The sequence below is a fragment of the Giraffa tippelskirchi genome, chromosome 3 (assembly GCF_054371585.1).
Source record: "Giraffa tippelskirchi isolate mGirTip1 chromosome 3, T2T-mGirTip1v1.2.pri, whole genome shotgun sequence".
NCBI lineage: Eukaryota > Metazoa > Chordata > Mammalia > Artiodactyla > Giraffidae > Giraffa > Giraffa tippelskirchi.
The window spans coordinates 2,284,912-2,310,000 of NC_137277.1; the positions used below are offsets into that span (position 1 = coordinate 2,284,912).

Genomic DNA, 25,089 nt, shown 5'->3' on the forward strand with positions numbered 1-25,089 from the left:
AGTGAAAGTCACTCAGTCATGTCTGACTCTTAGCGACTCCATCAACGATACAGTCCATGAAATTATTCAGGCCAGAATACTGGAGTGGGTAACCGTTCCCTTCTCCAGAGGATCTTCTCAACCCAGGAATAGAACCCAGGTCTCCCACATTGCAGGCAGATTCTTTACCAGCTGAGCCACCAGGGAAGCCCAAGAATACTGGAGTGGGTAGCCTATCCCTTCTTCAGGGGATCTTCCTGACCCAGGAATCAAACCGGGGTCTCCTGCATTGCAGGAGGATTCTTTACCAGCTGAGCCACCAGGGAAGCCCAAATCCAACAAACATACACACATAAAAGTCAAACAAAAGTTGAGTCAAAAACATCTACCCTGAGTGTTATTTAATTTTTTCAAGACTTTTTTTAAAAAGTAGTTTTAGGTTTACAACAAAATTGACAGGAAGGTACAGAAATGCCCCATATACCCCCTTACATGCATAATCATTATCAACAGTTTCTTTCTTTTTTGAAAAAGGATGATTTATTTATTTTAATTGGAGGCTAATTACTTAACAATATTGTAGTGGTTTTCGCCATACATTCACACGAATCAGCCATGGGTGTAGCAGTTTCTTTTTAAACCAAAGATGAACTGCATTGATACTTCATAATCATCAAGGTCCTCACAAACACAACTTTTACATGTACTGGAAAACCAGAACATCCATGTGACTCATTTTATCCTAATATTCGCTTTATTTTAGTGGTCACATTATCCCTGAGGTCTGCCTATCTTGGCAATGCCAATCTGAACAAGCAGATCAGTGGATTTCCAGGACTTTCCCACTTGTGAAAGTATGTTACCTCAGGCTGTGTTGATTAGCTATGTTTACATTTCAGTAGCTAAAGAAACACCACAACAAACTGACTCGTTTTTACATATATGAATCAAAACCGAACACGACTTGACTTTTCATTTAAATATTGTAGCACTCAGGTTGGTTTTCTGTTGCATTCAGTGTTCAAGCCTGTAACTGAAGTAATCTCTTTGATCACGTGGCCTTAAGGCAGGGGAATACCCTGACTTAATTAAAAAGAGAACTTCAGGTGATGAGTATATCTTTTCAGAGAATGTCTCCTTGCAGATAGAGCCAATCAACAACAACAACAATAATCAGTTCAGTGAAATCTTAAGGTTAGAGGAAATATTTGTAATTTTAAAATGAATATACCATTCATGTCATTAGGCAACGTGAGTTCATTACATTTGCTCTGGTAGGATAAAATAAGTTTTCTGATACCAACATAACCCTTGATTTTATCCTGAACTACGATCTTAGGGAATTTTAGTAACTGATAACTGCTTCAGTTTATTTTTATCATAGTGAAACTGAGTCCCCTTAAAACAGAACTCCCCTGCCAAGTTTATGATTAACCTCTTTATCCAAAACTGGATTCCTTTTCTTCTTGCACCCTAGTTCCCCTCAGGATTGATGAGTAGCAAAGAAAGAGGGGGATTAAAATCGAGCAAGACCCTGCAGGGCCCTCCTGGGTACAAAGCCCCCCAGGTACCCCACTTCTTGTTTGCAGAAAGAGCCCTTGGTCTCCTAGGTCTTCTGAGCTCCAAGGAGCAGACTGGAGCAGTTAGTAATTAGGGGGGTGAGGGAACGCAGAAACAAGGAGAAGCAGTCAGGAAGCAAAAGGAATGGCAGCTTAAACAACAGTTCGGGGATGGGAAGTCCCCGGTGGAGCAGTGGATGAGAAGCCCCTGCCAACGCCGGGACGTGGGTTTGATCCCTGGTCCGGGAAGATCCCACGTGTCTCAGAGCAACTAAGCCTGCGAGCCGCAACTACTGAGCCTGCGCTCTAGCGCCCTGAGCCTGCCGGCCGCAGCGCCTGAAGGCGGCACGCCCTAGCGCCCCCGACAAGAGAAGCCAGCCCAGTGAGGAGCTCGCGCACCGCAATAAAGAGGGTCCCCGCTCACTAGAGAAAGCCCCGCACAGCTGTGAAGGCCCAGCACAGCCGGCAATAAATGAAAAAACAAAATCATTAAAAACAAAAACCAATAGTTCAGGGATCAAATAGACTCCGAGCTCCTCCTCCGGGACGTATGTACCAGTCTGACACTCTGAGTCGCTATGTAGATACTAAGCCAGCCCCTCCCTTGCCTCCTCCCACAGGTAGAGGGTGGTGACTGTGTGCTGCCCACAGGCAGAGGGACCCCAGGCTGGTTGGGACAAGAAGGATGATGATCAAGATTCCAGGAACATCACCCTGTGACCTCACTACCAATCAGCCAGAAAGGCGTGCACCCTGCAAGCGTCACTGGAAATGCTGCCTTTAAAAAAAACCCTCTTCTTCAAAAGCCAATAAGTTTGGGTCTTCTGAACAGAAGCTGCCGGTCCTCCTTTCTGGGTGGCCTGCAGTAAATGCTGGACTCCCCTTCACCACAGCCCAGGGTCAGCAGGCTGGCTTTGCTGGGCACTGGAACTGCCTAAAAGAATCTGCCCGCCAATGCAGGAGATGCGAGTTCGATCCCTGGGTCGGGGAGATTCCCCAGGAGGAGGAAATGGCAACCCACTCCAGTATTCTTGCCTGGGAAATCCCATGGACAGAGGAGCCTGGCTGGCTATGATCCACTGGGCCGCAAAGAGTCAGACACGACTTAGTGACTAAAACCAACTAACAACAGAAGGGCCTAGGGACGCAGAGGCTCAAGAAAAACAACACCTGGATGAAGACGAAGTGGAGTTTGCAGGGTGCTCACGCCTCCCGTGCAGAAGTCCCCCACTTGCTGAAGATGCGTTAACAATGCGGGGGAAATAAAAGAAGAAATGGCAAATCAATGGATCAAAATAATGAAGTTGAACTTTCAGCTGCCCTATCTTTTCCGCATTTTACCATCTATATAGATAGACTTTGCAAAGCAGAGCGAAGGATATTTTGTTTCAGTGTGTATTTCTATGTTACTCCACTCAATCAAGAAACCTGAGCTGACGATGATGAAAGATATAGTTTGGATTAACTGCTTTACCAGGAAGGAATCCTGCTTAGAAGCTTACTACAGGCTGGAATTGGTTGACTGCAGGTTTATTGCACCCCTGGAACAGGTTTTCTAGGAACAAGACTGACTTTCATCAAGATACACGGAGGTTGTTGGAGAAGATGGAGTCAGAAGGATTGAAGGGGCAGAAGAAACATCATCAAAGAATTTCCCTCCCTCGATGTCATGAGCAACATAAAACGAACAAAACAAATAAGTTAGTTCAACCAGCATTTATGAAACGCGATGTGCCAGGAGCTCTTTCAGCCGGAAAAATCTCTGCCCTCGTGAAGCTTTCCTTGGGAGGCAGCGGAGTAGGAGAGTCTGGGAATCAAACGAAGGCGCAGACGGACTGGGTGTTAGAAAGGGACAGGCGCTAGGGAGGAAGGGACCGAAACAAGGGTGGAGCTGAGGGCTGTGGATTCAACGGGCTTGGTTAGAGAAGGTCACTTTGGGGGGATGTGTGAGCAAAGATTTACAGAAAGAGAAGAGCAAGCCCTGAGGCTGCGGGGTTGGTTAGGCGGAGGGCGGAATGGAAGACCCTGGGGCAGGGAAACCCCGGGGAGCCTGGGGACTAGCAAGGAGGCCAGCGGGTCTCAGTAAGAAGAGCAGGGAGGGGAGGACTGGACCAGGTCGGGGTTGAAACAGGGGTGAGGATGCAGGCACAGCCTTACGGGCCAGTCAGCCCCGGAGAGGCTTCAGCTTTCCCTCTCTAAAGATGCGGGGCGGGTCCACCGGGGAATTGAATGGAGTGGTGCAACCTGAACAATTTTAAAAGGACCACTGTGGCGGGGGTGGGGGTGAGGGATAATTCAAGAGAGTCAACAGGAAGGCGGCGCTAGTGGTTAAGAACCCGCCTGCCAGTGCAGCAGGCAGGAGGTACCGGGTTCAGTCCCTGGGTGGGGAGGATCCCTTGGAGGAGGAAGTGGCAACCCACTCCAGTGTCTTGCCTGGAGAATCCCATGGACAGAGGAGCCCGGCGGGCTACAGTTCATGGGATCGCAAAGAATCGGACACGGCTGAAGGGACTCAGCTGCACATAAGGGAGAGAAGCATTTAGTTTAACTCCCGGGCTTTCCCCACCCAGCCCCCTACAGCCAAAAAGCCATCCTGAAAAATCTACCCCCCCCCCAAACGTGGATCAAGTTGAGTCGGTTCACTTCACTGTTTTCTCTGAGAATTAGTAAAACAGTTTATTTTGGGTTCTGCACCCAATTCCAATGAGTGGGCGGGGGGTGGGGGGGTCCCCATCACCACGAAGCACTCAGCGTACCAGCCGGGGGTACTACTGCTGCTGCTGCTGCTGCTAAGTCGCTTCAGTCGTGTCCGACTCACTGTGACCCCACAGATGGCAGCCCACTAGGCTCCTTCGTCCCTGGGATTCTCCAGGCAAGAATATTGGGGTGGGTTGCCTACGGTTAGGCCCAGTTCTGACACTACAGGCACACCTCCCTTTATTGCACTTTATTATTTTCTACAAATTGAAGGTTGTTGGCAATCCTGCCTCCAGCAAGTCCGCGGGCACCATCTTTCCAGCAGCATCTGCTCAGCGTGTGTGTCACATTTTGCTCGTTCGCACAGTATTCCAAAGTTCTTCATTGTGATAATATTTGTTAGGCTGATCTATGATCAGTGATCTTTGCTGTTACTATTGCAAAAAGATGATGACTTGCTGAAGGCTCTGATGATTGTGAGAGAGTCCTTTCCTAGGCAGGTTGATAAGACGTCTAGGGGTTCCCAAGGAGAGAGGATTCTGGAATTCTGAAGGAGGAAGAAAGGACAAACTTTTTATTTTCTCTCTACATTCCTAAAGATTATATAACAATAATGTATCCTGACTGAGGACAGTCTCTGGATTAAACTTTCTGGCTAATTCTGTTATCTTAAAATGTAAATTATGGGAGAAGGTCTGTCTTTACAAGGATTATATAACAATAATGTATCCTGCCTGAGGACAGTCTCTGGATTAAACTCTCTGGATTCTAATTCTGTTATCTTAAAATGTAAATTATGGGAGTAGGTCTGTCTTTACAAGGATTATAACAATAATGTATCCTGCCTGAAGGACAGTCTCTGGATTAAACCTTCTGGCTAATTGTGTTATCTTAGAGTATATAACTCCACTGCTAACACTAGCAAGGGGTACTCTTTCTGCCCCCTTCTGATGCCTATGTCAGAAGCTTTCTCTGTCTCCTTTATACTTCAATAAAACTTTATTACACAAAAGCTCTGAGCAATCAAGCCTCGTCTTTAGCCCCGGATTGAATTCCTCTCCTCCGGAGGCGAAAAATCCCGGCCGTCTTTTTGTGAATCAGCAAACAACCTTTCAATTGGTCATAAACAATAAAGTATTTTTAAATTAAGGTATGTACTTTTTAAGGGCTTCCCATGTGGCTCACTGGTAAAGAATCCATCTACCAATGCAGGAGACGCAGGAGATGTGGGTTCGATCCCTGGGTCAGGAAGATCCCCTGGAGAAGGAAATGGCAACCCATTCCAATATTCTTGTCTGGAGAATCCCATGGACAGAGGAGCCTGGTGGGCTACAGTCCATGGGGTCACAAAGAGTCATACATGTAAGGTTGAACATGACTTAGCGGCTGAGCAACAACAATAACTTTTTAAAGACATCATGCTATTGCACACTTAGTAAACTGCAGTATAAACATAGCCTTTTATGGGAAACCAAACATTCGTGTGACTCACTCTCCTGTGATTATCGATTTATTGTGGTGATCTGGAATTGGACCTGCACTGCCTCTGTGGTCTGCCTGTACCTTCCTGGAGACAGCGTGAGATTCCATGGGATTCCACAGAAGAAGGGCTCCGTGCCCCCAAGACCATCCTCCACTTCAGGAGCCAACTGCAAGCCCTGCTGATCACCCGGGCTTCTGACCAACCGGCTATCCATCAGAGGTTTCCACATCCTCCTCCTTGGGCTCAATTAATTTGCTACAGTGGCTCACAGAATGCTCGAAGCCCATTGGCTCACTAGGTTACCGGTTTATTACAAAGGATATTAAAGGACTGAGTCAGCAGCCAGGGGAAGCAAGAGATACACAGGGCAAGGCCCTGGACAAAGTGACGGCTGCCCTCCTGGAGGTTGGAGCCTGGTGATACAAGTAAGCATTCTGGTTCTGCCACCTGGAAGCCCTCCTAACCTCCTCCTTTTTTTGGCCTCTTATGGAGGCTTCATACACAGGCATGGTTGATTAAATCTTGAGTCATGGGTGATCGAACTTCCTCCTCCCTCCCCAGAAATCAGGGAGTGGGCCAGTTGGTTCCTCTGGCAACCAGCTGCCATCCTTAGGTGGTTTCCAAAGTCACCTCGTTAACATAAACCCAGTCTCCGTGAAAGAGGCTTGCTGTGAATAACAAGACACCAGTTCCACTTTTACGCCTCTGACACTTTGGCAGGAACTGAGGACAAGACACATTATAACAAAGACACTGCCGTTTCTCTTATCACTTAGGATGCTGCGTCCAAGGATCTGGGGGAGCAGTGAGCCAGGAATTGTGGATGGAGGACAAATATGTATGAGAAATATATTTTGGTCATCTGAATGGCTGGCTGAGCGTGTATATTTTCTGTAAATCACATCGCCCTGCTGTCCAGGGTGAGGGAGTGAGATGAGAAGAATGAACGAGGAGCCTCACTTGGGTACGAAGGCTCCAGGGCCACGCTCTGCATCTCGGGAAACGGTCCAAGTGTTGAATGAACAGGTGTGATGCGGGGTGAGAAGAGGTCAAGAGGTTACCGCCTTACATCAGGTGAGACAGAGGCACCCTAGCCTTCAACAGCCTTGTATCGCTTTGTCAAGAAATGGCAACCCACTCCAGTGTTCTTGCATGGGAATCCCAGGGACGGGGGAGCCTGGTGGGCTGCCGTCTATGGGGTTGCAATGAGTCGGACACGACTGAAGTGACTTAGCAGCAGCAGCAGCAACTATGCAAACATCCTATAAAGGGAAGAGGAATACAGCTTGCAAGGGGCACAGAGCCACCTTGAAGAATCACAGCTTGAGAACAGAATACCAAGGGTGTTTTATTGACCTGAGGAAAACCATCACAAGGTAGGAAGTGTTAGTTGCTCAGTCGTGTCCGGCTCTTTGCAACCCTATGGACTGTAGCCCGCCAGGCTCCTCTGTCCGTGGGATTCCCCAGGCAGGAACACTGGAGTGAGTTGCCGTTTTCTCCTCCAGGGGACTTTCCTGACCAGGGGCTGAACCAGCTTCTTGTGTCTCCAGTAGGTGGATTCTTTACCTGCTGAGCCATCGGGGAAGCCCCTTTAAAAAGGCATAATGTCTCTAATATCGTAATATTTTTAAAACTTAAACACCTGCGCTTTAAAAAAAAAACCTTAGAGATACATTTCAGGAAATGAGTTTCCTTGTGGTAAAGAGATGTGAAATCCAACAATTCCTTCAATTTCACTTCCTTTTATTTTTCTTATACTAGATTCAATAAAATCTACTATTTTAATTACAACAACGTTTATGGTTACCATCTTTACAAAAGCAACTTTATCTTTCAATCTACTCATCCATCATCAATATTTTGTCTATAGGCAAAAAAAGTTTCCTGTGGTGTATGGAACACTGATGAAGGTTGACAATAGAAGTTTTAGAATACGCACATATTTACATTGTTCTTGTCTAACTTACTTCAAGATAGCAAGGATAATTTTAAAGATTATTTAATATTACTTATTTTTAATTTTTTCGCTGTGCTGTGAGGCACGTGGGATCTTAGTTCCTCGATCAGGGATCAAACCCAGGCACCCTGAACTGGAAGCATGGAGTTTTAACCACTGGACTACCAGGGAAATCCCAGCATGGATAATTTTTAAAAAGCAACATAGCAAAACAAATATGAGAGGATATTTACATAATTAACTGTAGGTGATGGAAATAAAGGCTGATCTGCACCCTGGATACACATAGCTCGAATGCACCAGTGAGCCCCAAGCCTTCAAGTCAGTTTGAGGTGTTCCCCAGTTGGGAAAACACTCTTGGGTCCTGGCAAATCTCTTTAGAAGAAGGCCACCATCCTGAGAGGCTCTGGAGAATGCCCACCAGGGTTTTCAAAGACAATGACCAGCATTCCATCAACAATAACCAAGACCCAAGGTAACAAGGAAACATGAATGATGCCCAGCAGAAACAGCCCCACAAATAGCCAGATACAGCTTATAAGACAAACATCCGCAGCATTTGAAGGAATAAATGACACGCTTGGAAAATATTTGCAGGCAACAGGCAAGTAAAAGCATGACCTTGCAGTTTTGAAAAAGAACCAAGTGGCATGTCTCAAAATAAAAATATATGTATAATGGCTGGAACTAAAAGCCCAATAGGACCTGGTGGTCCTGTAGTTAAGACTCTTACGCTTTTATTGCCGACAGCCCAGGCTGGATCCCTGCTCAAGGAACTAAGATCCCATGAGCTGCATGGTGAGGTCAAAAAATAAAAACAAGAAAAAAACCAAAAGCTCAACAGATGTGTGAAGAAGCAGATAATGCAAAGTAGAAGAATTAGTTCATGGGGAGATTGAAGCATTTACCCAGAATTTCAATACAGAGGAAAAAAAAAAGTGGAAAATGCAGAAAAGAGCTTAAGAAAGGTAGAGAACTCTATATGTTTGATTAGTTAGAGAAGAAAAGGGAAGACGTAGAGGCCAATTTGAAGAGATAACAGCTGAGAATTATCCAGAGCTGATGCAGTCACCAAGTCACAGACTTAAGTGTCTCAGTACCTCCCAAGAAGAGTAAATAAGATAAACATACACATATAGTCTTTTATATATGTATTATATATATGTAGTCTGTATAATATAATATATATAAGAAAACTTATGAATTTTTGCCTAGCTAAAAAGTTTATGACATTTTGACTCCACTTGTTAGACTTGAACACAAGCTGGAATCAAGATTGCCGGGAGAAATATCAATAACCTCAGATACGCAGATGACACCACCCTTATGGCAGAAAGTGAAGAAGAACTAAAGAGCCTCTTGATCAAGGTGAAAGAGGAGAGTGAAAAAGTTGGCTTAAAGCTCAATGTTCAGAAAACTAAGATCCTGGCATCTGGTCCCATCACTTCATGGGAAATAGATGGGGAAACAGTGGAAACAGTGGCTGACTTTATTTTTTTGGGCTCCAGAATCACTGCTGATGGTGACTGCAGCAATGAAATTAAAAGACGCTTACTCCTTGGAAGGAAGGTTATGGCCAACCTAGATAGCATATTTAAAAGCAGAGACATTACTTTGCCAACAAAAGTCCATCTAGTCAAGGCTATGGTTTTTCCAGTGGTCATGTATGGATGTGAGAGTTGGACGGTGAAGAAAGCTGAGCGCGGAAGAATTGATGGGTGTTGGAGAAGACTCTTGAGAGTCCCTTGGACTGCAAGGAGATCCAATCAATCCATCCTAAAAGAGATCAATCCTGGGTGTTCATTGGAAGGTCTGATGTTGAAGCTGAAACTCCAATACTTTGGCCACCTCATGCGAAGGGTTGACTCATTGGAAAAGACCCTAATGCTGGGTAGGATTGGGGGCAGGAGGAGAAGGGGACGACAGAGGTTGAGATGGTTGGATGACATCACTGACTCGATGGACATGGGTTTGGGTAGACTCCGGGAGTTGGTGATGGACAGAGAGGCCTGGTGTGCTGCAATTCATGGGGTGCTGCAATTCATGGGGTCACAAAGAGTCGGACACGACTGAGTGACTGAACTGAACTGAACTGTTGGACTTGAAGAGAATCCTAGATTCTAATTAAAAAAATAGATACACAGCAAGCAACAAAGGGTTACTGTATGACACAGGGAGCTAGAGTCAATATCCTGTAATAAACCGACGATGGAAAACAGTCTGAAAAATAACCTATGTGTATATATATAACGGGAACATTGTAAGTCAACTATCCTTCAGTAAAATACATATATTAGAAAGAAGAAGATAAATATACTTATGCATTTGAAGGTGTAAACTACAAGCAAGCTGGGGTAACCAGATTGATTTCAAAAAACACATTTGTTGTTAATTGTTCAGTCGCTCAGTTGTATCTGACTCTTTGCAACCTCACCAGGCTCCTCTGTCCATGGGATTTCCCAGGCAAGAACACTGGAGTGGGTTGCCATTTCCTTCTCCAGGGGATCTTCCCAACCCAGGGATCAAACCCATGTCTCCTCCACAGACAGGGGGTTTCTCTACCCCTGCGTCACCAGAGAAGCCGGTGTATAGGCAGGAGCATGGTACAGTTCAGAACTTAACTCCAGAACTTCCGAGATTAAACTGCTGGCCGATGTGGGATACATCCTGATCTGATACCAATCTTCCTCTTCCTTTATTGTTCAGGCTCCAATCCTGTTTTGTGTCCTTGTTTACATTGGTTCATGACAGGTCTGGTGAAGAACCTGTCTGCCAGTGCAGGAGATGTAAGAGATGCAGGTTTGATCCCTGGGTCGGGAAGATGCCCTGGAGGAGGGCCTGGCAACCCACTCCAGTATTCTTGCCTGGAGAATCCCACAGACAGAGGAGTCTGGAGGGCCACAGTCTGTGGGGTTGCAAAGAGTTGGACACAACTGCGCACGCACGCACTATGGATTTCCGAGAAAAACTGCTAAATGCACTGAGCGTAGGACAGCAAACCAAAGAGGAAAAATCTCCCTGCCCTGGAGGAATCCACAAACGAATTCTGAGAGACACGCAATAAATCAGGATGTGAGTCAATAAATAAACGGGTAAAATTTTAGGATGTCAGATAGTGATAAAGGCTATGGTAAAATAATAATAATAATAATAATCAGAGGAGATGAACTAAGGGTGTGATTTGAAATTGGGTGGTCAGAGAAGGTTTCCCTGTGAAGTAGGTCTCAGAACGCAGACTTGAGAAGTGAGAGGAAGCCAGGTGGACACCCGGGTGGGTCGGCGGGGAGGTTGTGGAGACAAGGAGCTGCCAGGAAGGCCCTGAAGCAGGACGGGCAGGGTGTTCGAGTCGCAGTAGAGGTCAGTGTGGCTGGAACAGTGACGGGGAGTCGGAGGCTAGCTGGAGCAGGCGGTAGGGGAGGGCGGGGGGGCGCTCCTCATAGGGCTACTCTGGGGTCACCGTAAGGACCCCGGCTTTTATCCTAAGTGGAACCCGAGGCCGCCGAGGGACCCGAGCAGAGGAGAGGCGTGATAGAACTTGCTAATTAGGGACCCCCCTGGGTTGGCAGGAGCGACTGCAAACTTGGGGCCGCTGCTCACAGAGTCACACCGGGTGATCCTGTAATTTCCCGTCCAGATTACGACTCTTCTGAGAGTGAAAGACATGCTACGTATTTGGGGAAAACGTGTCAACTTGGTTTGTCTTGGAGAGGCTGTCCACCATAGAGCCGAGGTTCATAGTCAGGGGTGTTGCCCTCAAAAAGGTGGCTTGGACAGTAAAGAACCTGCCTGTGATGCAGGAGACCAGGGTTTGATCCCTGAGTCGGGGAGATCCCTTGGAGAAGGGAACAGCAACCCACTCCAGCATTCTTGCCTGGAGAATCCCACGGACAAAGGAGCCTGGAGGGCTACAGTCCATATAACAAAAACCTCACACTAGCGGACCAAAAAGCATTCTTTTAGTCCCAGTTTAGATTCTGGCATTTTTATCCTCCCCTTCTTTTTTTTCCCTGCCAGTTAAAAGAAGTCACAGAATGAGGTGACTGCGATTGTTGGCTATATCTGAATAAGCCTACTGGCTTCTGAGCAGCCGGAGAGCAACATCTCAACAGCCGAGCTAATAAGAAACGAAAACATTAAAACCAGCCCTGATTTTCTGCCTTCGGGTCTAATAGACAAGGGTGCATGCAGGCTCAGTCGCTTCAGTCGTGTCCAACTCTTTGTGACCCCATGGACTGTAGCCTGCCAGTCGCCTCTGTCCATGGAGTTCTCCAGGCAAGAACACTGAGTGGGTCGCCATGCCCTCCTCCAGGGGATCTTCCTGACCGGGGATCGAACCCGCGTCTCTTGTGTCTCCTGCAGTGGCAGTGGCTTCTTTACCACTGAGCCACCTGGGAAGCCCAACGGTTACGGGTTGAGGATCTCAAACACTCTCCAGGCTCCTTTTCCTCTGTGATCTTATAATGGGGTATCAAGCTTTACAGAAGGGGCAAAAGCAGCTTTCTGCCTAAAATGCTGAGAGCAGAAGGTTCTGTTTTTGGCGGGAACTGTGTCAAGGCTGGGTTCTGGACCAGCCCCTCCTCCCTGCTGGTGGCTTACACACAGGCACACCAGCGCATTTCCAGCTCTTACATAACAGGAGCAGCGGGCGAGGGCGAGCGTGTCCACAGCTGAGCACTGTGCCCTTGGTCTGGAATGCAGGAGCAACAAGTTTAAGCAGGACTGGGCCCCTGTACACGGGGCCCTGCGGGGGAGCAGGTGCGGCGGTCGGCGGCCAAGCCCGGTGCTCCCTCAGGTCAGATGTCTGGAGAAGGCAGGAAAACTGGAAAGGATCCTTGTTCCCTGAATCCCACGGATTTCCAGCTCCGATTATTTGTCAGGCAGCTACCAACGCGTTACACACAAACACTGCCTCTACCTACGTCGTGAGGGGAAACAGTTGGCCCGTAAGGCACCCCTGGCGCCTTGAAGAATAAATAAACCGTGTAAACATTTGAGGCGAAAAAAAAACAACAACAGACGAGCAAACACACGGGGCTACTTCTGAGCTCTGGAGTTCCCCGCGCGCCTGCCGTGGGCCCGGCCGCCGCCAGCGTCACGGGCGTCACAGGAGAGGCCCGCGCGTCTCCCCGCAGCACAACAAAACAAGCCTCGGGGCGCGAGGTGCCAGCGGGATTAATACGCTGTCCTCGGCCGACCTTCTCGTTGCCGTCTGAAGGGAACAGGTGGTTCATTCCGGCCACACAGGCTTCAAGTCCCGACCCTGCAGCCGGGGCTCTGGATCCCAAGCCATCAGCGGGACCCCCGTCTTCTCCAGAATAAAAGACGCCTCCCCGTCAGAAGCAGACGCAGCATCCTCCCATCATCCCTCCATATTCCCCCGTCCCCCTGCTCATCACTACTTGTCCACGCTTGTCAAGAGTTAATTGCCTAAGGGGCTTCCCTGGCGGTTCGTGGTTGAGAATCCGCCTGCCAACGCAGGAGACAGGGGTTCGATCCCTGGTCTGGGATGATCCCGCATGCCCTGGAGCAACACAGCCTGCGCTCGCGAGCGCGGGAGCTGCAGCTACTGGAGCCCGCACGCCTAGAGCCCTTGCTCCGCAGCAAGAGGAGCCACCGCCCTGAGAAGCCCTCGCACCGCAACCAGAGAACCGCCCCCACTCGCTACCTCTAGAGAAACCCTACGAGGGCTTTCTCTAGATGTAGACGCAGCACAGCCAAAAAAGGATAAAAATAAAATTACATATAAAAGAACAACTGCCTGCGTCCACTTTCAGAATCTCGGAATAAAAGTGATACGCAGCGGGCATCCTTTCTGAAGCTCCTCGAGGAGACTCGTGAGCCCAGGGCACTTCATTATCTCGATGCGACAACGTGACATTTTTTTAAACAATTTTGGTTTTGCATTGGTAAAATTGAAGAGTGCTCATAACCTTCGGGGAAATTGGTCTTTGTTCTTGGAGTCTCACAAGTGCACTGCATAAATTGCCCGCTCCAGAGAATAGAAATAGAAGAGGAGGGTGCCTATGTAGCTTTCTGAAAAACGATTTCACACGACTTGTTACTCTGCTTCCAAAGCATTACACAGAACTGATGGAGCTGATACCTGGAAGGGCATCCACCACAGCTCCGCTCTGCATCTCCCTTATGATTTATTTTTAAAATACTTAAAGGCTCAATTCATCTTTTGGAAGGCACTCTGATATAGACGTTTGCTCAGCTCTTGCTGCAGAAACTTTTTTTCTTTGAAGGAATCTCAGTCACTGGGAACATGCAATCTTAAAAATGCTTTATTTTCTTCACTTTCTATCTACTCCAAAGCAGCACTGACCATAAATGGCTAAAATAATTCACCCAGATCAATTAAAGCTAAAAGGCTAAAATGCAGACGCTTTTAGTGAAGTAAAAATTGTAGCTTTATATCTCACAATGTTGTTGTTGTTGTGTGTATGTTTAGTCACTCAGTTGTATTTGACTCTTTTGTGACCCCATGGACTGTAGCCCGCCAGGCTCCTCTGTCCATGGGATTTCCCAGGCAAGAATACTGGAGTGGGTTGCCATTTCTTATTTCAGGGAACCTTCCAGACCCAGGGACGGAACTGGAGTCTTGCATTTCCAGCATTGACAGGCGAGTCCTTTACCACTGAGCCACCTGGGAAGCCCTATATCTCACAAAGTCTGGAGAAAATAGTAACAACATTCTAAGCACGTGCTACTTACGGGTCAGGCTTTAATATCTCTGAACACTGAAAACTTCTATACAAACCCATCAATCCTTTTGAAATTCTGCAGATTCTGACAGGATGCTTTCCATGTCTGGATCTCTAGTAACACTAACAAGGGAAGAATATGTACTTATTTTCTACATACTTTTAAAAATTCATCATGATGGAACATAAAATATTCTAGCTAATAAAAAAAATAATTTGTCTTCGTTTACTGGCTCTCACCCCTTATCCCTGCCTAATTCCAAACACTTCACATGGATCATTTTGGATAGGTATCGAACAATTATATTAAACACAGATTCAGTTAATAAGAATTTAAAAAGACTTAATAAATGAGAATTTCTCCATTTAAAAATTATAAAATATCTACAACACATGTTTAATCTCTCCTGAAATTGAAAAACGAAAGTGTTGGTCCCTCAGTCTTGTCCAACCCTTTGTGACCCCGTGGGCTGTAGCCCACCAGGCTGCTCTGTCTGTGGGATTTTCCAGTCACGAATACTCGAATAGGTTGCCATTTCCTTCTCCAGCGGATCTTCCCGATCCAGGGATTGAAACTTTGTCCCCTGCGCTGCAGGCAGATTCTTTAGTGTCTGAGCCACCAGGGAAGCCCTTAAACCCCTCTACTGTTTAGTTATTAAGTAATGAGGCCACCAAAGAAAACATATTTTGGTGGTTTTAAAAATATACTTAATGCAAATGTTTAAGTCGAGCGATTAGTTAATTAGTAAAACAGCTAGCAACTGGAAGTAATGGTTACATGAAAAACGTTAGTACAAAGGCAATGAATCAGAAATATGTAGATAGAATAAATACAATAGAAGGATTTAGAATATGAAGGTTCCAATGCATTCAAATGACTGGAAAGAACTGAAATGCTATCGGCGTATTTCTTTAATAAGGAAAGCCATATCCTAGAAGCTGATCACCAAAGTCTGACAACTGTCTTCACTTCTCATTAACTACCACTCTGCCCCCTGCTGTTAGCTTTACAGGGCTGTGACACTCTACGGTCAAAGGCCTGCATAATTCATGCCCCAGCTATTCAGCTGTCCTCAAATCCAGTCCACACAGTGGAGAAGAGCTGCCTTCTCCAGATGGTCCCCATTTCCTCTTCACGAACATCCAACAGAGTTCTGATCTGCTGCAGTAATAAAATATTTCTCCCCACCCCCCATTCAACTGATAAGCATTTGTCTTCCTATCTCTTTACACCCATGGAAACATTCCTCTCATGTTTTTTTTTTCTTTTTTTTTTTTTATCATTTTAACATTCTTATCTCTTGTCTTAAAAGGTTTTTTAAAATGTTTTTTTTTTATCACCACTTGCTAGGACGCATATTGTTACATACATAGAAGACTATGTATGCGGGCTAAGTCGTTTCAATGTGTCCAATTCTTTGCGACCCTGTGGACTGGAGCCCGCCAGGCTCCTCTGTCCATGGGATTCTCCAGGCAAGAACACTGGGGTGGGTGGCCATTCCCTTCTCCAGGGGATCTTTCTGAGCCAGGGATCGAACCGGGGTCTCCTACATTGCAGGTGGATTCTTTACCGTCTAAGACACCACGGATGCCTGTGTTTAGGAAAAAAACACATAAAATTTCCTACATTTTTCTTTGAAGTTTCCACAAACATTCCAAATCTCACCAGAGTGCTGGATGGGTTGACCACAATCCACATGGCTTCCTTACACAAAGCAACATCCGATGTGGCAACATACCTCCAACACATTTAATAAATGCATTTTGGTATTTATTTGGATTTTTAAAAAGAAGCAACAAAAGGAGAAACAATGCCCTGTAAAGCGGAAACCTGTAGTTTCTACCAAGTGAGCAGGATCTGGGGTTGTCTTCAATTCCCACCTAAATGTCAGTAGGTTAGGCTGCTGGAAGAGGGCTCTAGAATAATTTCCAAAGATTTCCAGAGTTCTGGCAGAGTACAGTCTAACATATCATTACCATTTCACTCCTTAGACTGCAGAATACAAAGTCACCAACAGGTTTGTAGCATGTGGCTCACAGCAGTGCCCAATCCATAAGATACCATCAGCTGTTCGGTAGAGCCCCAAATAACCAATGTATAATATTATGCATGTGTGCACGCTAAGTCACTTCAGTCATGTCCAACTCTTTGCAACCCCATGGACTGTAGCCCGCCAGGCTCCTCTGTCCATGGGATTCTCCAGCAAGAATACTGGAGTGGGCTGCCAGGCCATCGTCCAAGGGACCTTCCCAATCCAGGGATTGAACCTACATCTCTTATGTCTCCTGCATTGGCAGGTGGATTCTTTACCACTAGCACCACCTGGGAAGCCCATCTAATATTATACAGTTTCATAATACTTATACTTTTGATGTGATGCTTTATATTAATTTAAAGAAGACACTGAACTGTTTTTTTTTTTTCCCCTAGTGAGGCTAGGGCATATCATTTAATAGTGAAATTACATAAATATATATCTGTCATTTTCCAACTGAGCATATTTGCGTATAGTCAGATCTATGGTGACTGCTGAAAGCTTGTCTATACAGATTCAGTTCCCTACCCAAACCAATGAGAATCCAGTAAGACTTTTTTTTCCCCTTTTTAAAATTTTATTTATTTATTTTTAAGCTTTTTTATTTTGTATCAGGGTATAGCCGATTAACAATATTGTGGAAGTTTCGGGTGGACAGCAAAGGGACTCAGTCATACCTACACATGTATCCATTCTCCCCCAAACCCCTTGACCATTCAGGGTTCCATGTTACACTGAGCAGAGTTCCGTGTGCTATACAGTAGGTCCTTGATGGTTACCCATTTTAAATTTAGCTGTGTGTACATGTCCATCCCAAACTCCCTAACTATCCCTTCTCCTCATCCTTCTCAACCATTTTTATGAGTTTGTGCCAAAAATAAAACGATTAATCTACCTATATCAAAAAGAGAGTTGGAACTTCCCAGGCAGTCCAGTGGTTAAGAATTCGCCTCCCAACGCAGGGAGCACAGGTTCCATTCCCGGTTGGGAAACTAAGATCCCACATGCCTTGTGGCCAAAAAACCAAGACTTAAAACAGAAGCAATACTGTAACAAATTCAATAAAGACTTAAAAAAAAAAAGGCCCATATCAAAAAAACTTAAAAAAAAAAGGATAAATATGATAAATATGAAAAATCAGTAGTATTTTCTGTGATCCTGCCAAAGGTTGTTGCTAATAAAACATTCTCTTTGGCCACTAATCCGAATGGAACAATTTAAGAACAAGCTGTTCTATTATACTGTCTATAATTACTTCTACACCATTGTAGTTCACAGTATCTTACTTTCCCGTGGACTTTCTATAACTTGCATATATTACCTATCTAAAATATTTCCCAGAATATTTTATAGTTTTTTAAAAAGTGCAACAGGTCAGTCTGACCTGAATTATTCAGGCCTGTGACTGAAGCCCAGAACCATCTATTAATATCAATGTAAACAGATCAAGGAGATTTGAAGGACACAGCATTGCCTTATATCAGTATTTCTAGCTCATCCTCAGATAGCACAGCAAATACCCAATGGTCACAGTGTATTGGCCAAGGTACAGAGAGTAAAGGAGATACACAGATTTATCGTGAACTGAGCTTGTCCCATGAATAACAAATAGAAAATGAGGTAAAATGTTACCAGATTACTCTTAGCCTGAAAAAGGCACTTTTCCAGGGCATTTAAAAAAGTCACCTAGTTTAAGACTAGATTGGACAACTTAAAGGAAGGAACTAGGAATCAGAAGACAAGCTTTTACATCTGCAGTCAAGACAGTTTTAAATCACATGATTTTCCACCTTGGCCAAAGGAAGCAATGCCACGAGGTGATGAGGATAAACCGGGATGCTGACACAATGCCGTTCGCGGTGTCACTGGAGGCATAAAATGATACAGAGTAGACGGAAAGAGCTTGAAAGCCTTAAAATATTACAAAAGTGTTACTAAAATCAGCCACAGGATTTTAAGCTTCTCAGACCGTGGATCATACTCTGTCCATTTTCTTAACCTACATCAGACCTGTTATAACTGTGAAGTGAGTGAAAGTCGCTCAGTCAGTGTGACTCTTTCGTGACCACATGGACTGTAGCCTGCCAGGCTCCTCTGTCCATGGGATGATTCTCCAGGCAAGAATACTGCAGTGGGTAGCCATTCCCTTCTCCAGAGGATCTTCCCGACCCAGGGATTGAACATGGGTCTCCTACATTGTAGGCAGATTCTTCACCATCTGAGCCACCAGGGAAGCTACAATATATAAGTGTGTGTGCGTGTGCGCATATGCATATATAACTAGCATGAGATTGATTGGCGAAAGGCAGAGGAAATATACAATTGGCACTCCACCCTCAGGTTCAACCAACCTTGATGGGAAATAACTTTTTTTAATTCCAGAAAGTTCCAAAGAGCAAAACTTGAATGTGCCACACACCTCAGCAATTACTGACATACCACTGACATTGTATTCACAACTATTCACATAGTGGTGACAGTATATTAGGTGTTATAAGTTATCTGGAGATGATTTTAAGTATATGGGAGGATGTGTGTGGCTGCATTTTATCTAAGGGACTTGAGCGTCTGAGGATTTGGGTATCTGTAGGGGGTGGGGCAGGGGAAGGGTCCTGGAACCAATTCCTTGCAGATAACAAGTGACAACTGTATGCATAAGTGAAATCAGGCAAGATTCCAATTTCCTCTCTTGATCTGATAGGATTTGAAACCTTTTTTGTCCCTGTATTACTTAAATCTGGGCTTCCCTGATGGCTCAGTGGTAAAGAATCCTCCTGCCAGTGCAAGAGACATGGGTTTAATCCCTGGGTTAGGAAGATCCCCTGGAGAAGGAAGTGGCAACCCACTCCAGTATTCTTGCCTGGGGAATCCCATGGACAGAGGGCTATAATCCATGGGGTCGCAAAGAGTCGGACACGACCGAGGAACTGAACAGCAACAGATGGAGTAGCTGTTAAAGCCACAGCCTTTCATCTCAGCCACCAGCCACAGTGCCTCCGGATGAATGAACTCTGCTTTCCAGGTACTACTCAGCAAAATGTTTCACACCTAATATGTTCTCAAGACAGGTTTGCTGATAGACTGGATGAACAAAATCTGATGTTTTGTAATGATAATTTGTCTGAACTTGCAAAATGACCTGAAATGCCGAATTTTACAGCAAGATACTAGTGCACATATGGCTCCTAAGAGCTAATGGATGCTGTCAGAATTTAAGGGGAGGGATGCTCTTGGATGGCTCCCCTGATGGCTCAGCAGGTAAAGAACCCTCCTGCCAGTGCAGAAGACACAGGAGACTTGGGTTCAGTCCCCTGAAGGAGGCAACAGTAACCCAGCCCAGTATTCTTGTCTGGGAAATCTCATGGGCAGAGGAGTCTGGTGGGCTACATACAGTCCATGGGGTCCCAAAGAGTCGGACATGACTGAGCGACTAAGCAAACAGACTCTTGGATGAGACAAGAGGATGTGATCAAAGAGAGCTGGGCAGAGATGACCTTGAACCTTCAGTGAAAAGTAGAATTTGGAAAAATGAAGGCTTCGGTAGGGGCTAGAGAAGGCTGAAGACAGAGAACAGCAGAAGTTAACATACTGAAAAATGTAAATTCATGTCCCAAGTAAGACAAGTAATCCTGTGTTGACCAGACTGTTTAAACAAAGGAAGCTTGGAGTAGATGGGGGGGAGATAAGGCTGAATGGGTATGGTCGCCATATCTGGAAGAGCACTGAAAGCCACGCTGAATCTATTTGGGATTAGATACTTTGATACAGTTTAAAAAAAAAGGACTAAAAGATACTGTGTAACCACAACTCACCAGCCAGTCCCCTAAACCATCTCCCATGTGCGGGATCCCCAATATACCTAATTATATATCAATACATTGTTGTTGTTTAGTTGCTATGCTGTGTCTGACTCTTTGCGACCCCATGGACTGTACCCTCCAGGCTCCTCTGTCCATGGGATTTTCCAGGCAAGAACACTGGAGTGGGTTGCCATTTCCTGCTCTAGGGGATCTTCCTGACCCAGGGATCGAACCAGGATCTCCTACATTGGCAGGCGGATTCTTTACTACCGAGCCACTAGGGAACCCCATGTATTATATGTAACACACTTGTTTACATCATAATTTTCTAAAGTCTAAAAACCAGATATCAGCCCTGAATTCTTAGCTGTACCTTTGATGCCGTCCCTTCCCTTGATCCCGAGACCTAACGGGCACAGCTGGAAACAGTCATGGATGTCAGGCGCAGGTGAGTCTTGCCACCTGGAAGACAGTGGTTCAAGCCATCCAGTGCTCCTTGGCTCACCTCGGAAGAGAGACGGTGACCGTGCTCCTGGGCTGCATTGCTAGAGCAGGGAACACGGCAGAGCCACCCGGGAGGCCTATTGTACACGCGCTAGGGTAGGTTTTGTTCCAATTCCTGAATAAAACGGTATTTAGGCAGTGTAGACAAACAGAATGCACGATTGCAGCTCTCTCTGTTTTAATCCTGAGTGGTTCTAATTAGACATGTGAGCTGGGTTTAGAGGTATGAATTGTTAGAATCGGAAAGCACCTTAGTCTGATCCTCCTTATTTCAGTGGAACCAAAAGAGGTTCAGAAAGGTGAAGTGACTTCCTAGAGAAGACTCAGCTAACTTTTTCTAAGCCAGGGCTAGAATCCCATCTCCAAGATTCTCATGTATTTCTTACATCTGGGGAATTCCCTGGCATTTCAGTGGTTAGGACTCCCTGCTTCCACTGCCAAGGGCCCGGGAACAAAGATCCCACGAGCCGTATAGTGTGAGCAACAACAACAAAAAATCCAATCACACCTTACCAAATCTTGTTAGTTTTAAATTAATTAAAAAATAGGGCTTCCCTGGTGGCTCAGTGGTAAAGACACGGGTTTGATCCCTGAACTGGGAAGATCCCACATGCCGCCGAGCAGCTAAGTCCGCTCTAGAGCCATGAAGCAGCAACTCCTGCAACCCGAACGCCCCGGAGCCCGCGCTCTGCGGCAAGAGAAGCCATCACAGTGAGCAGCCCGCACACCGCAGCTGGAGAAAGTCCTCCCAGCCACAAAGACCCAGCACAGCCAAAAATAAATAAATAAAAAGAGAGCATAGGCAACTGCTCACGATGGGCTTCCCAGGTGGCGCTAGTGGTAAAGAACACGCCTGCCAATGCAGGAGATGAAAGAAACACAGGTTCAGTCCCTGGGTCAGGAAGATCCCCTGGAGGACGGCATGGAAACCCACTCCAGTTCTTGCCTGGAGAATCCCATGGACAGAGGAGGCTGGCGGGCTATAGTTCCTGGGGTCACAAAGAGTCAGACAAGACTAAGCATGCATATATACCTGCTCACAGTAGCGCCCGGCAGGCTTTCTCAAATGCAGTGCTGTGCACATTTGGAGCAGATGATTCTTTGCTGCTGGAGGTGCCCCGTGGACTGTGGTACTACGGCCACATCCCTGGTCTCTACCCGTTGGAGGCCACAGTCAGCACCACCTCTCGGTGGTGGCGACCCAATCCATCTCCAGACACTGTCACACATTCCCTGAGGGTCAAAATCACCCCCAGTGGAGACACTGTACCCTCACCCTCCACCTTGTCCACCCCACGTAAACCTCTAGAGCAGTCGCTCTAGAGCCAGGCTGCCCTAACCTAAGGGCCTCTTTGCAACAGTCTCCTCCCTCTGAGCTGACAGCCAAGGGCCCTTCCCAGGTGCTCCGGGTTCCCCTGCAGCTGTGAACTCCCTGGAATCCAGGTATTCCAGGTCATCGGGCTGACAGGTCTCCTCTATCCCTTCCTTACAGCGTGCATCTGAGCGCCTACTGTGTGCTCCATGCTGGGCCCGGGGGATGCAGAGAGCAGTCTCTGTGATCTCCAGCAGGTCAGTCTCCTGGGGGAGACGCAGGTGAAAACAAACACCTGTCTGCCTTCCCGTCAGTATCGGGAGGGTGCTGTAGGCAGAGTAACAGGATGAGGGAATTCTCTCCTCACACCGAGGGTGGCCATAGGGTGATGATCCCAGGAGGGAGCCAAGAGGATATGCCTGCTTAGAGCGTCTTCAAGGACAAATCTGAAGGAGCTAAGAAGAGAATGGATAAGGCGTGCCAGGCAGAGGGAGCGGTGTATCTAGAATCAAGGAGAGCGGACGTAGGGAGCAGAATGTGGACACAGGGAGGGAAGGAGAGGGTGGGACAAATCAGGAGAGTCCTATCGACATATATACACTAGCGCGTGTACAACAGGGCTTCCCAGGTGGCTCAGATGGTCAAGAATCTGCCTGCAATGCAGGAGACTGGAGTTCAATCCCTGGGTCGAGAAGATCCCCTGGAGAAGGGAATGGTGATCCACTCCAGGATTCCTGCCTGGGAAATCTCTTGGACAGAGGATCCTGGCGGGCTATAGTCTGGGGTCACAAAGAGTTGGACATGATTGAGTGACTAACACTTTGTACATGCATAAAATAGACAGCTAGCAGGAAGGTGCTCTACAGCACGGGAAGATCAGCTCGGGGCCCTGTGATGACCTAGAGGGGTGCAGGGAGGTCCAAGAGGGAGGCGGTACATGTGTGCATATGGCTGATTCACTTTCTGTACAGCAGAAACTAACGCAACGCTGTAAAGCAATTATACTCCAATAAAAAAAAAAAAATGAAGGCCAGATTTTTATTATTAGATTATCATATAATCATGTTACAAACATCTTATTTTTAGGATTATTCTGCATTCAGTTCCCATTTAGTATGACTCACTTTTATTTTTAAATTGGTCTCAACGTGTATTTGAAGTTTTTTAAATTTAATTTTTTCTCCTTCATTATATTCTTGTTTTCGGTTTATCACTTGGTCAATTGTTATATAAACTATTAATTTTTTCAAGAAAGGCATAAACTGGAATCTACGAACATAGGAACATCTATAGAAAACAATCGCTGCTTTCACACAAAAATGAATTAGGCAGCCATAAAAGTTTGGATTTATTTTCTAAAAAAAAGCAAGGACGGAGCAATCCTGGCTTCCGGCTGCAACACCTGTAGCAGCAACACAGCGTGAGAATAAATTGCCGAGAAGCAGGACCCAGGTCTCAAGGAGCCAATTACACCAAGCTTGAGAGTTTGGCATGATCTCGAAGGTGACGAGAAGCTAGGGGAGACGGCCTCGAGTTCTCGTATTTGAGACTGCCTTGTGTTCTAGAAAGATCTGAAGCACAGAAAATTTTAAAGACGAAGAATTCAAAGTAGGAGCACAGGCCACTAGAAGAGAAACACCTGATGTCCTGCACACTCACCACCAAGGGGGTTCTCCTCGTAGGAGCGCGGCCACAAACTCCCGAGAAGAGGAACGGCTTGCGACCGTACAGATGTATTAATACAACCTCCTCCTCCACCCAGGAGGGAGCTGGAGGGAGTCTGTTACCACCTGGACAAGAGAAGAACTTTTCCTTCGGGACTCTAACCCTTTGCAGAGAGGCTGAGTTCCCTGCAGAAATTCAAAGTATGTTTTTCCCAGAAAGAAAAAACGATATACATTGCCAACTGTAAATCACATTGAGGGAACTCTGCTCCAAGTTATGTGGCAGCCTGGATGGGAGGGGAGTTTGGGGGAGAATGGACACGTGTATACGGTTGGCTGAGTCCCTTTCCCTTGCACCTGAACCGATCACTACATTGTGATCAGCTACACTTCAATACAAAACAAAAAGTTAAAAAAATATATATATGGTTCAATTTATGGTCAAAGGTAATCAACCCTGATCCTAAAGGAAATCAACCCTGAATATTCACTGGAAGGACTGATGTTGAAGCTGAAGCTCCAATACTTTCACCACCTGATGAGAAGAGCCGACTCACTGGAAAAGACCCTGATGCTGGGAAAGACTGAAGGCAGGAGGAGAAGGGGACGACAGGGGATGAGATGGTTGGATGGCGCCACCGACTCAATGGACATGAGTCTGAGCGAACTCCAGAAGATAGTGAAGGACAGGGAAGCCTGGCCTGCTGCCATTCATGGGGCCACAGAGTCAGACACGACTGAGCAACTGAACAGCAACAAAAGGTCAAAGGTGTTTTGCCAGGTGTGTGCATGTGTGTGTGTGCGCACTGGCTATTAAACACATCATTGTCTCTATAGGAATATGAATGGCAGACTGACCTGCAGGACATAGGCCACTTGCTGTGAACCGTGCACGCCTATGCAGAGAAAGTACAAGCACAACAACTGCAGCAAAATGCCCCAGACACGATGTGATTCGAGTTCTTCAAGAAAGACGGGAGTCGGGGGCAATTCAGGAGAGAGCAATGCTGTTGACCACATAAAAGGCAAATGTTAGTGAGCTCAGGCCCATGGCTGCTCCTCCATCAATGCTTGGAAAAGTGAACTGGATGCATCCATGCCCACGTTGTCTCCTACTGAAATGAAACTTAAGGGGAGAAATGCTGGTTCAACAAGGCTGAGACTGTACGTGCAAGAAAGGGAGGAATACACAGTGTGGATTTGCTCAGAAAGATAGTGAAAGAAAGGAAAACAGCAAGTCTTTGTATCTGGGCTCCTGGGACCAAAAGCCTTCCTTTTAGAGCCAGAAGCTAATATGAACATGAGGTGACCTTGACTAATTCTCATTCATGTCAGCAGAGGGGATCAACTTAAGTAAATTGATGTTAGCTCCATGACCTACTGCATATTTG

At 46.2% G+C, this 25,089-nt stretch overlaps 1 long non-coding RNA gene across 1 annotated transcript in view; it reads right to left on the reverse strand.

The window, feature by feature from the left end:
• Positions 1 to 365: 365 nt before the first annotated feature.
• The window catches only part of LOC145542316 (uncharacterized), a 26,540-nt gene continuing 1,816 nt past the window's right edge, over positions 366 to 25,089 (reverse strand). The window contains exons 2-3 of the long non-coding RNA XR_014079774.1: positions 4,413 to 4,782; positions 366 to 3,971 (exon numbers count right to left, since the gene is read on the reverse strand). This is a non-coding gene — a long non-coding RNA (uncharacterized LOC145542316). The remainder of the gene's footprint in view (positions 3,972 to 4,412; positions 4,783 to 25,089) is intronic.